The 12,516-nt window shown below is 50.6% G+C and overlaps 1 long non-coding RNA gene across 2 annotated transcripts in view; it reads left to right on the forward strand.

Moving 5' to 3' along the window:
- Positions 1 to 1,621: 1,621 nt before the first annotated feature.
- Positions 1,622 to 12,516, forward strand: part of LOC114019320 — a 162,807-nt gene continuing 151,912 nt past the window's right edge. Inside the window, exon 1 of one of the 2 annotated variants that reach the window (XR_006290007.1) lies at positions 1,622 to 1,872. This is a non-coding gene — a long non-coding RNA (uncharacterized LOC114019320). The remainder of the gene's footprint in view (positions 1,873 to 12,516) is intronic. The other variant, XR_005224980.2, reaches the window with a different exon arrangement.

The following is a 12,516-nucleotide window of genomic DNA, read 5'->3' on the forward strand; positions in this document are numbered from 1 at the left end:
TGAGGCCGCACTCTCCGCTTTGCAAGCGACACATTTGGGATGCTGTGGGGCTCACCCAGACCAGGAAGGGGTCCTGTCACCACCTGCCCTGTGATGCTGGGGGCCTTCAGGCTGTGTTGCTCTGGCTCAGAGCCTGGACACCCTGGAGTCCACCAGCCTCGTTACTCCTGGCAGGGTGACCCCCGAGGTCTCAATTACCAGACACTTTGACGAACCAGAGGGGGAAAGTCACCGCTGAAGGAGTGAAACCTGCCCCAATTATCAGCTCACTTTGGCGCACACGCTCCATGCTGTTTGTGCACCAGAGACCTGCGTGGGCTAAAAATAAACGAGGTTGATTTAATAGAAAAGCCCCCGATTGGAAGGTGAAATAAGGAAAGCAAACCCACACACACGACCCACAGAAAATAAACGGACGAAACTGCAGATTTCACACTTCCACAGTAGATAAAAGTCCCTTTTCTAATACAAGTTACCTATTGCCTTTGCTCTGTTTCCCAGCATGCCCCCGGTCATAAGCAGATCCAGCGTTCCACGCACAGCCCCCATCCTCTGCTTCGGGATAACCTTCACTTAGTTCAAACCCCCTTCCTTCCAACAGAGTTTGCAGGGTTTTTGCTTTCGGTCAGATTAGGATGATTCATGGGGGCTGGGGGATACACACCCTCCTCTCTCAGTTTTCCAAGTCCGGGGTTTTCTTTCAGTTTCAGGAGTTTCCAATATGTTCCCATTAACTTGGTTGGCCCATCTCTTGTCTTGTCCTGGGCTGTGCGATGTTGGGTGCTGGGGACTAGTCTTGTCTGGCTGGGGAGGCAGCCCCCCCTACCTGGCTGACCACCTTGTGGTGGTGGTGGAGCTGAATGTTGCTGCCCAGATTCTGAGCGGAGTTTTATACCCCTCCCGGGTACAGAGATTCCTAGCCGCTGTCTGCCCACGTAGCTCACAGCAACCATCAAGGTCACAGCACTACTAGCTTTCCAAAGACCTTACTCGACATATTTTATACACAGAACCATTGTCTAGAATAAGGTGAGTCAATGGCTTATTCTTTGGGGTTCAGACCCCCTGTTCTTCCCTTGGGTGTCTGGACCCTCCTTGTCACAACGTCCCAGCAGGGGAGAAGCTCTGGCCAGAGGTGGTTCTAGGCATAACCAGACTCAGCAGTTGCTTGGGGCCTCAATTTTAGTATTACCCCCCCCCCCCCCCCACACTGTCTCTCTCTGGTAATGTGGGCTACTTAGCAAGTATCTCCGTGTGGGTTTTTGGTTGGTGGAAACACCACCATTAGTATTTTTAGGGGGTGGGCGAGAAGTAAGGGGGCCCCCAAATATTCCTCCTTAGGGCTCCAGTGGGCTAGCACGACCTCTGGCTCTGTCCCCTTTTGCTGTGCTGTTTCCCAGCTCCCATTCCAGGCCTCACTGCTGGGAACACACCCTAGGAACTGTAGCCCTCTGGCCATGCAAGCGGCTCCTGTGCTGGGAAGGGGAGCAGCCAGGCTGCTGTTTCTCACACGCCCCCCCCCACTGCCTTTGGGGCAGGAGGAAGCCGGTGTGTGGTTCAGAGGCTATTGCTTGAAGTCAGAAATGAGAGAGGCTTCCTGTTTCCTTTTTGAGATTTCACAGAATTTGAAAGCAGCCGCTACCTCGATCAGGGCCAATGATCTGGGCAGAGAACGAGGGGAGTTTCAGTTCTGACGTCTCTGGCGCCCGTTACAAATACCAGCCTGGCGTTCTCCTCCCCACGTGGAGCGAGCTCCCCGGCGGGTGTGTCACGCCACTTGGGACGGCCAGCTCTGCTCCGGGAGGTTTAGCATTGCGATGGAATCAGGCCCTCCAAGGCTGCTACTCCCTGCCCGCACCCTCTCAGGCTCTGGTAAGGTGTGATTTACTAGCGCTGACAAGCCTCCACGCAGGGGCTTTCAGAAACGAAAGGCTGGTTGCTTTAACAGCTGGTGGCACCTTTCTATTGCGATGGTATTTCCCAGTCCGTTGTCTCCCTGGCAGGGTCATGTGTTGCTTTGGAGTCTGGGATCTGTGCCCAAACAGATTATGTATGTCGTGTAAAATATGCTCATTGCAGCTGTGCATCATGTGTGAGCACTTTACAGATGTTTGCTCAGAGAATCTGCCCTGCTGGCCTGAGTCACTTCTTTATAAAATCATACACATCGTAATCTGGTTACTTTCATATCACTGTGATGGTGAATTTCTTCCTTGTTCCCTTGGGGGTGCAAGTATGGGGGGGGGGGGGGTTGCATCATTTAGATTTCTTTCCAATATGTATAGGGTTTCTTCAGTGGAACCCCTCCCCTAGTGCATTTTGGATCAGGGATGGCACTCGGAGCCTCCCTTTTTAAGACGAGTCCCCGCCCCGGGAAGGTTTCGTCACTGTGTGCGGACTAGCTGGAAGGTTCAGGCAATGCATTCTCTGTCTGCAGGGATCCGGGCAGAGCTCCAGTGTGGAGCCATGTGGCGGTTCCCTTGTGCTGCTGGGGTGCTCTGCGTGCACATGGCTTTGAAATCAATAAATCCCCAGGCCATGGGTAAGTGGAGGGCCAACATGGCATGTCCAGCTGTCAGCCGGGGTACAGGCAGACCAGGCCAGTGCACCTTGATCCCTGTCTTTCCTAGGGAGCTGGTGTTGGCCCAGCACTGTCCAGCAGCGTGCAGCTCCTAGCACCCCCCTTGCAGTGGATGCAGACAGCCCAGGGGAAGGGAGATGGAGGAAGAAGAGGTTTCAGTGCACGCTGAGGTGGGATGTGGGGCAGGCAGGGGGCAGTTCAGGGTCCTGCTCTCTCTTTCCCTTCTGCCTTGGGAGTCTGCCAGGTGCCTCCTCTTGGAGCTGGGCTTGTGCTCCCTGCCTCGCCTTGCAGAGGGTTCTTCTCGTCCCCAGGGGCTCTCCCACCTTTCCTTATCCCTCAGCACTCTCTTCCCCTCCCCTGGTCTCTGGTTACTCCATCAACCCTGTGGCCATGGCTATGGAAGCTGCAGGGCCTCCAAGGTCACTCGAGGTGTGACTGCCTATCTCCTCGCTCCACTCTCCCCCTGCCTCTGCGTGTGTGGCTGCCCCTCTCCTTGCATTCCCCTGCCCGTCCATCCTGGGCCGCTGGCCTGGGGTAACTTCCCTGAGCTCCCAGCAAGACTCCACGGGACTGTCCCTGCAGGGGGCTGGCTGCATGGAGCTCACGGTGGGGTTGGAGCTTTGTATTCAGAGCAGCTTCCAGCTGCCACCGAGAAATGAGGAACTGAGCCCTGACAGGTCTCATGCTGAGTGGCAGATAGTCCACTGAGTCACAGGGAGCATGTGTGTGGTGGGGGGGGCATGGACACCGATTCCACGGCAGCCGGGGAGCCGAGAGCGGAGGTTAAAGGCAGCCTGTGTTGGCTGGTGGCACTGAGCAGCCCGTGTCTGGTTTGCTGCACTGGGTTTATTGTTTGCGGGGGGGGGGTGGCGGGTTCGTCACGGCAACTGTCTGTGCCTGGCTTGGTCCCATCTCCCCCCCCCCCCCCAGCCTCGTTGTTCAACTTGATCGGTCAGGTCTGAGGCATACTCTGAGGAGACCAGTTTGGGTCCCTCTGGAAGATACCCCGGAGGGATGCCTGGTTTGAAAGTCCTGCTTCGGGAGGCGCTGAGCAGCTCATCCACTGTGGGCCGGGGGCTGTGGCTTTGGGATGGAACACAGGCCGCAATGGAGCGGTGGTTTTGAGTGTCAGTGGCACCTAGGAGGTGGGCTTAGTCCCCTTGTGGATGAGGTCCTAAGTGATTTGTCCAAGGCAACATGGGAAGTCGGTGGCGGAGCAGGGAACTGAAACCTGGCTCTCCTGAGTCCTAGACTGTGGCCTAGCCATGGGACCCCCCTTCCTCTCTTTGTTAACAGCTTTCACAGACCTTTTGCAAGCCTCCCCTCAGCTTTTCTCCCCACTTTTTAGAGTAGAAATTCATGCCGTGCCTGGCCCCAAAGTCTCTGTGGAGAGCTGTAGAACTAGCAAAGTTATGACATCACCAGCTCCAAAGAAGCAAAGCCCATTTGCCTGAGATGATGAATGACTTTTATTCACGTTGGTTAAAATGTTGGCTTTTGTTCTTGGTTGGTCGACACCTTTACGGTGCCACGCCTGGGAGGGACACTCTTCGCGAAGGACTCAATAATCCCCCTTCACTGAGAGCTGGAAAAGCTGCCAACCCACCTTCAGAGACATGCCTGAGCTCTCCAAGGCAAAGAAGAGCCCCTGCTCTCTTCCCCTAAAACCACAACCTCTTGTAAAACAGCATTCTGGCCTGCTTTCCATCCTAAGCAAGCAGAGAAGGGCAGAAAGCCAATTTCTTTATTCCTGGCAGGTTCCCCCAAAGCCCCAAGACAGACTTCCAAAGATGACATACTAAAATCCCAATAATCTCTCCTCTTCTTCCCCTTCCAATCTCAGGAACTGCCAGACTGGATCAGACCGAGGTTCATCTGGTCCAAAGTCCTGTCTCTGACAGTGGCCAGTAGCTGATGTTTCAGAGAAAGGTGGAAGAATCTTGCAGCAACAGATGTGGGATAATCCGCCCTCCACATTACGTCTCACCCTGTTCTCTAATAGTGAGAAAATGGCTTTAACCCTACAGCTGCAGGGTTTATCTCCCTCCCAACACTCTTTTTTACCATTATCCAGTCTAACTCTGGATATTATCATTTTCCATAGAAATGTCCATTCCCTTTTTGCATCTTGCTAAATTCTTGGCCTCAACAACATCCTGTGGCAGTGGGTTCCATGGATTAATTGTCTTATGTGAAAAAAGTACTCCCTTTTATTGGTGTTGAATTTATCCACCTCTCAGCTGCCTTCCCTGTCCCCTTCTTCTTGTGCTATGAGACAGGGAGATAAGAGCTGCCCATCTTTCTCCAGTCCAGTCAGCTTTTTATAGACTTTTATCATGTCCCCTCTTCTTTGTCTCCTTTCTAAGGTAACAGTCGAGAGTTTTAGTGAAAAGTTGGCTGGAATGTGAACGCAGCTGTTTAATGCCGAAGAACAAATTGGTATCGGTTGGCCACCGAAATTCTTGAACCGCTTCATGACATTACTGTATTGTCAACGTGACTCACGTTGCCTGAGCCCAGTCAAACAGCAACCGCCCCAAGGGCAAACCACATCTTTTGTTTTGCTTGCTTACTCTTTTATAATCTCCCTCCTTACTGATTCATAAAATTAGTCAAGTGCTGGGGCTTCTCTTGCAAGTCAGCAATAAAATACTTGAGCTGAGCATGTGGAGGAAGGTAACACTGGCCACCTGCTCCCCAAGGAATGAATGAGTGCTCGCTCTGGGTGTTTGAGGCCTGCCGCTGATTGGTTGAATGCTAAGCTTGTGTTGTTTTTCAATCTGAAGTGGTAACTTTTAACTCTCCCATTTCCAGTAAGCCAGATTGCTACCCAGCTTCATTCAGCACAGGAAGTGGTTACCCTGACACCTTACAGTTGTCACAAGAGCAGCATATTAAAAGATAGGCAAAGATTTATTTGCATTTGAATAGAGGGCTTCTGGGTTCCTTTGTTCTTGCTGCCCTTCAGTAAGAGGAGCTGTGACAAAAACGGCACCGTGATTGTGGTACAGGTCTCCTCCTGCTTTCTGAAATGAATTTCAATCCACCCAATGGGGGACATGTGGCCCAGCCGCTCTGTCCCCTCGAGTTCTCTTTTTCGGCTCGTAGTCGGTCTCGGGCGCCCCTGGGCCATCTCTTCAGCAACAGCGACATCTGCTGGGGCAGACAAAACACTGAGAGTCGCTTGAGGCAGGTGGGAGAGCTGGCAGTCTCCTTTCCCCCTGCGAACAGGGGCGGCTCTGGTCCCCGGCTCTGATCAATACGCAGTGCCTAAATAATCCACCATTTGGAGTGGGGCAAGAGGCACCTTTCTTTTGCCACACTGACGCTTCGGGCCGTTCCCCGGCGTTCACAGGACCAGGGAGCAAGTGTTACAACGTGGCCTGGCTTGGCGTGGCGGAGGGCTGATGTCTACTTTGCGCTGGGCTATGCGGTTTGGAACTTCCCCTGGGCTCAGAGCCCCTCTCCCGGGGCTGTCGCCTGAGCTGACCTTCCACACAGGGTGTGGAGGGGCTCCTAGGCCAGGGCATGCGTTGTAGCTCTTCCTCCTGGAGCCTGTTTAATACCAGCCTGGGCCCAATGACTAGGGGAGGAGGAACTCTAAAGTTTTTCCTTAAAGCTGCATTGCAGCACCTGCTGCCTCAGCCCTGAGTTAGGCGCCCAGGCCGTGCCTGGGAAGAGTGAGGTGCCTAAAGAAGGGAGCCAGAGCCAGCCAGGGGTGCAGCGCCGAGGAAAGGGGCAAGGCTGAGGGCCCAGATTCACAAACGGACTTAGGCACCTGACTGGTGGGCTGGAGGGAGGCATCTCGCTCCACCCGGGATCCTCAGCCATGAACCCTCTCCTGGAGTCAGGTGTCTAGGCCAGGTCAGTTACTCCGGCAACCTAGCCTCTTGTGCCTGAAGCCCAGACCTTTCTGGTGACAAACCTGAGTGAGCGAGAGAGCTGGCCAGGGCACTCGCCCACATGGGGGCTCAAGCAGCTCCTCAAACCTGGTGTGGCGCTGTGGGGTTCACCCAGGCCGGTAGGGTATAGACGGAAAAATGGTTCAAGCAAATGGAAGTGAAAACTCGCATCTCAAAGTCTAAAACATAGTCTAACAAGATACAGGCTTGGTTCAAGATGGTTTCTTTCAACCACCAGGCTCCTTTCCTGCTGGCCTGGCCTGGACCCATCACAGAGATCAAATCGCTTGGTTTCTTTCTCTCCTAAGGTGAAGCGCCAAGATGGAGTCTCTCTCTGTTCCTTATGTTCCCAAAGTCTTTGTTTTACAAGGCAGGAAGACCTCCTGGGGATTCAGTTTCCTGTGTCTCTCTGGGGTGCAGGAGCCATTTTAATTCTCTCTCTCAGTTTCAGCATAACCCCGGCCAGTTTAGCCTGATGGCTTTGTTTACTGGTAGTATGTAAATTGAGGTAAACCCAGTTTCCTTTCTCTAGGACAGACTTGTTTATCAGCTTTACCTAGGCTAGGCTGTCTGGTCTCAAACGTGGTCTAGTACATCATACAGAGGGAATTCATAACTTCACATATACCGTTAACATACTGTGACAGAATACACCCCTGTATTCACACCCTACACGCTACTGTAATAAACTTTGTACAAGGTATGCCTTGTAAGGTATAATTTGAAACCCATAATTTTCTGGTCAGTATTGTCCTGGTAAAATGTGTGCGACAACATTAAGATTCCCCTGTATGGTGTTATTCACAACCAAACCCCACAGCCCTGCCCAAGCAGATGTCAGATCTGTCCTACACAAAGGAAGGAATGTGTGGTTGTCTTAATTTGCATGTAAGTAGGAAACAGAGTCATCAAGCAGGGAAGGAAAACAAAGGAAGCTCAAATAGGTGAAAAAACCCAGCAAGGAACATCCTTCTCCACACACTTTGTCTCCTGGGTCTCAGTGGGAAATGTTTTTCAAGAGGGTGACTGAAACTATCAAAAGGTGGGACAAAAAGCCCAAGGCACCCCTCTCTCTCTCCCTGCCTACCTCATTCTCCATGCCTGAGAAGGCAAAAGGAAACAGCATTGGCCTCAGGGAGAGGGGGCCTGACCTGAGAGTTTGGTCAGTAATCTGCTGGAAGTGAATCATGTGAAAGTTTTGCTTTGCAACTAAGACAGTTTAAGTAGATACTGGAAATTTTTATTTTAACCATTTCTGACTTTTATGCCTTATTACTTGTACTCACTTAAAATCTATCTCGCTGTAGTTAATAAACTTGTTTTACTGTTTTATCTAATCCAGTACGTTTAAATTGAAGTGTCTGGGTAACTCTAGTTAAGATAATAAAATGGCATATTATTCCCTTCAAGGGATAATAGACTTAATATATTGGTATTGTCCAGAAGAGGGCTGGACAGTCCAGGACATACATTTCTGGGGAAAGATCCGGGATTGGGGGGGTGTTGGGGTCACCCAGCAGTACAACCAAGGCTGGTGAGAGCCAGGGTGTAACTGGCAGGATGCAGTTACACACACTCAGCGCCTGACTTGCATGCTGGTGGCTGTTTGTGTGTGGCCCAGTTGGGAGCTACCGCAGCAAGGCACTGTAAGGCAGCCAAGGTTGCAGGGCACCCTCCCCCCCGGCCTGCCCTGCCACGGTCTGGATTGTGCCCCAGTATGTCAACACCTGCATTTGACAACAATATTAATAACCAACTTGTTATTGACTTCCATATGATACCTCACAAGGTGTCTGTTGCACAAATATTATTGCAGTAGAGTGCAGGGTGTGAGTGCAGGGCGGCCTGGGATCACACTCGAGTCTCCCATATCTCCGATGAAAGCCCCAATGCACTCATCCCTTCCCCCTCTGACCTGACAGGTACCAGGCCCTAGGTGTGCTCTGAACATGTCTACAGGATCAGACCTGGCAGGTGAGATGGGCGGGGAAAAGCCTCATTTGAGAATCCCACTATGGGCTGCTGGGGCCACGCCTACAAGCAGCTTGCAGCTGTGGGGCAGCGTTACTGCTTAGGCAGCTTGGCACATGCCAACCGGCAGAAACATAGGGGCCTAAATGATGCACATAGGCACCTAAAAAGACAATTAGGTACCGAAATCCCTTTGTGAATATGGGCCTTAGACACTGGAGTAGCCGAAGGGTGAACTTCACTTTCTAATAGAGGCTTTCTGCTGACTATCTGACTCTTTTCTCTTGCTTTTCCTCAAAGCCATCAACTATTTGTTACTTTTCCATGCAGTCCCTTCTTTGCTGTTCTCCACAGAGCATTATTATTAATGATTTGTACGATGGTAGTGCCTAGGAGCCCTGGTCACCAATTAGTTCCCCATTGTGCTGGGTGCAAACAGAACACAGAGACCGTCCCGGCCTAGCCTGTGTCCAGCTGTAGGCATCATGGCAAAGGAGAGTTTTGAGGAGGGACTGGAAGGCGGTACCGAGGTGGTTTTGTGGATGTTTATGGGGAGCTCCCCCAAGCATGGGGGGCAGCATGGGAGAAAGCTCAAAGATGCTTGTTTGAAAATGTAACAAGCGGGCCACGGAGGCCGACACCAGCATGTAAACGGTTGTAGCTCAGTTTAAATCCATGGAATTCTGACAATTGACAGCAGTTAGGGATCAAGCTCTTAAAGAGGTGCATAACCTTGGTGTAGTTTTAACTCTTTATGTTGTTCATTCACTTTTTGCATGTCATTCAGCTTGGGCAGTGCAAATTTGCAGCTGGCCAGAACGTTTTCATCAACACACTTTTCCATCGGAAAATTTTCAGAACAAAAACATTGATTTTTGTTGTTTCAAAATAATTTTTTGTTTTGAAATTTATATTTGAGAGAGGAGTCAAACCAAACATTTCAAATTGATCAAAACAAATTGATCAGAACTAAACATTTTGATTAGCCCAAACTGTTGGGTTTTTTTTTTTCATTTTGTGGGGAAAAAAAAGTTTAATTGAGATTTTTGGTTCAGATTTGTGACAATTTTTTTCAAAAATTCCCCCATACTGGGGGGGCACAAAGTCTGTCATCTGACCAGCTGTACTGAAAATAGTCATCAGGTTCCCCCACTATGACTCACTGACTAGCACAATGCTTTCGTGGTCAGGCTCCAAACGCAGCGCCAGAGTCTCGAAAACCAGTTTTCATTGAAATCTTTTTTTATAAAAAGCCATAAAACCCATCTCTGGTTTGATCTTCTCGCACAGCTGTTACAAGCGGTACCTTTTGGGATTAAACTACCTTGCAGTTTCCACTGAAATAGATCTTGGATGCTGCCGATCATAGAATCACAGATGTCTGGCTGGAAGGGACCTCAAGCGGTCATCTAATCCATTCCCCCACACTGAGGCAGGACCAAGTAGACCTAGACCATTCCTGACAGGAGTTTCTTCTGTGTTCGTGGGGGCCATCTGAAACTTGTATTCATTGTTGTTCTTGTTAATCATGTTTCTGGTAGTGCTTAAGGACCAGCCCATTGTGCGAGGCACTGCCCAGACACCCAGCCGTGGACCAGTCAGACACAGAGTGGGGGTGGAAGGGTGGAGTGCACAGGCCAAGTGAGCAACGGGACGGTAGCAGCCGCCATGTTAGTGCTGCCATTCTCTTATTTTTGACGGGAGGGTTTACTTAAGAGAGGATCATCTAAATGGAAAGAGACGGGAAGCGGGCAGAGGGTAAGAGGGACAATGTGGAGTGAAGCTGATGTGAAAAGACGGAGCTGGGTGTGGGGGAGAAGGAAGGTTGGAGCAAACTGGCAGTCAGGGCAGAGAAAGTCCAGTCAAAACTGTAGAAAGTTCTCGGTGTGTCCAGAGGTTCCCTGCGTTGACAGCATCTGCTCCTACCTGTAGTGAAGCAGCCATGATAGGGTTAACTGGGTTACCCAGAGTATTTGGGGATGGAGCCCTGCTCTCCCCTCCCTCCGTCCCTTCCTGTTTGGTTAGGGGGTGTTTCTCCCCCACTCCGCTGGGATGAATTTAAATAAGGCAGCAGGTTCCCAGCCTGCAGACCTGGGAGTAGACTTATTTTTGTTGCACTGAGCGGTCCCTTTTGAAAACTGCTGACAAGGAAAAAACATATGCATGGCAATTTGTGGGAAAATTGAGGAGTTTAGTGAAGCCAATGAGGCTTGGTAGCAATACTATGAAAGACTGGGCTGCGCGTCCCTTATAAATGAGATTATAGACCAGGACAAATAACTGTTTTCATCAGTGTCTGTGGCAGTGAAACCTACTCCCTCTCCTGGAGTTTGCAACAACCTCAGAAACCAGGGAAGGAAAGTGTTTCAAAAGACCTGCAGAAGATCTGAAGGGGGCACGACACACGAAATCCAAATGTTACTGGAGAACAGTGTGAGGTTCTGGATGAGGAGGCAAGGTGAAAAACTAGCTGTGTGTGTGTGTGTGTGTGTGTGTGAGCTTAAAAGACTGGCAGAGTATTGCCAATGTCCTAGGATGTGCTGCGGGACAGGCTGGCTTGTGGTATTATCAGGAGAGACATCAAAACCATTGCTGTCAGAGCGCAATTGTACCTGACCCGGAGCCGTCGAATTAGCAGCAGCAATGGAAGCAGCTGTGAAAAACTTACAAGATTTGTGCTTAGAATGCCTTAAAGCAGGACCAGTTCCACAGAGAACAGATTGAGACCGAATTAGCCAGGCTGGAGAAAGAGGGTAGCATTTCCCCAGTGCAATTTTTTGAATGGGCCACACTTACAACCAGACAAAGACCATCCACATCCGTGGGCATGATAAAGTCCCAGTGAATCGGGTCTCCGACTCTGGCAATTGCCCCATGCCACGGATGGAGGATTTGCCAGTGGGCATAAAAATGGAGTAAGCTAGCCATGTCACGGGTGTACCAGCAGCTGAGACTGGCGGTGGACTGTCAGAAATTTACCACTAGAAAGACTCCCAAGGGCTTATCCCGGTACAAGTGATTGACATATGGGACATCGTCAACACCTGGAATTTTCCAGAGCTCCATGGAAATTTTTTTTGAAAGGCATCCTGTGTGTGGTTACGAAGCTTGATGTCATCTTCATCCCAGGCAGAAGTGGGGTAGGACACCTGTCAACACTGGAAAAGGTACTTTGAAGATAGTGGAGGCTGCAGGACTTCGCTTCAAACAAAGTACATGTTTTTCTGAGAGACCAGAAGTGGTGTCCCCGGTTCTCCTGGATAGACCAGGAGGGGATTCACCCCAAGGCAGACAAGGTCACGGCAACTGTCTCTTCCCCCTTACTCTGGTTTGGTCGGCTCTCAGAACACCACTGAGTTCTGAGCACACTTAGGGATAGTATAATCATCATCACAGGTTTCTCCCAAATGTTTTGGCCCTTTCACTGCCCCCTTGCATTAACTCCTGAAAGGGGGAGATCCCCTGATATTGGAGCAAGAAAGACCTTTCCAGGAATCTGAAAAGCTACTCAAGTCCTCCGAGCTCCTTTTCATTCATTTTGAGCTGGAGGAAGAATTAATCCTGTCCTGTGATGTGTCATCATCTGGAATAGGGGCAGTTCTGGCCCATAACATAGGGGATATTGGAGAACAGCTAGTTGGAAGTCTCCAGGTCACTGGCTAAAGTTGAACAAGGTTAGAGAAAGAAAGGCTAATGGTTATTTTTGGAATGAAAACGTCCATCAGTACCTGTATGGGAAGCTTTGGACCATTCTTTCAGATCACAGACCCCTTGTGGGACTCTCTAACAAGAGCAAAGGTGTGCTGAGTATGGCAGCTGGCTGGCAACACCACTGGGCTGCCCCCTTAGCCGCTTATGAGTATAGGATAGTCTTTAAGGCAGGGATCAGCATGCCAGTGCAAATGCCCTCAACTGTTTGCCAGCACCAGAACCACCTGGTTGGACGGTGCTTCCAGGAGAGATCCCGTTACTTGCAGAACACCTCGACCAGGCACCAGTAAAGGCTTCCCAGGTAAGGAAACGGACTAGCCAGGCTCCTGTCCCGTCCTGGGTGCAGAGTAT

Source organism: Chelonia mydas, chromosome 3 (assembly GCF_015237465.2).
Source record: "Chelonia mydas isolate rCheMyd1 chromosome 3, rCheMyd1.pri.v2, whole genome shotgun sequence".
NCBI lineage: Eukaryota > Metazoa > Chordata > Testudines > Cheloniidae > Chelonia > Chelonia mydas.